Consider the following 211-nt stretch of genomic DNA (forward strand, 5'->3'; position numbering starts at 1 on the left):
TCTGCTCTCCAAACATATTAACAGATATATGAACACTTTTCATTTTCTCTCACTTTTTTTATCTATCATACTAATGCGTGCTTATTTCGTTCAAATACTTAGAATATTAATACATGTAATCATGCAATACCTGTACTTAACTTAAAAGAAAAGATGATATCCTGCAAACAGTATAAACTGCAGTCATATGACAATTATGCCAAGTTTAGAG

The sequence above is a fragment of the Penaeus monodon genome, chromosome 27 (assembly GCF_015228065.2).
Source record: "Penaeus monodon isolate SGIC_2016 chromosome 27, NSTDA_Pmon_1, whole genome shotgun sequence".
Classification (NCBI taxonomy): domain Eukaryota; kingdom Metazoa; phylum Arthropoda; class Malacostraca; order Decapoda; family Penaeidae; genus Penaeus; species Penaeus monodon.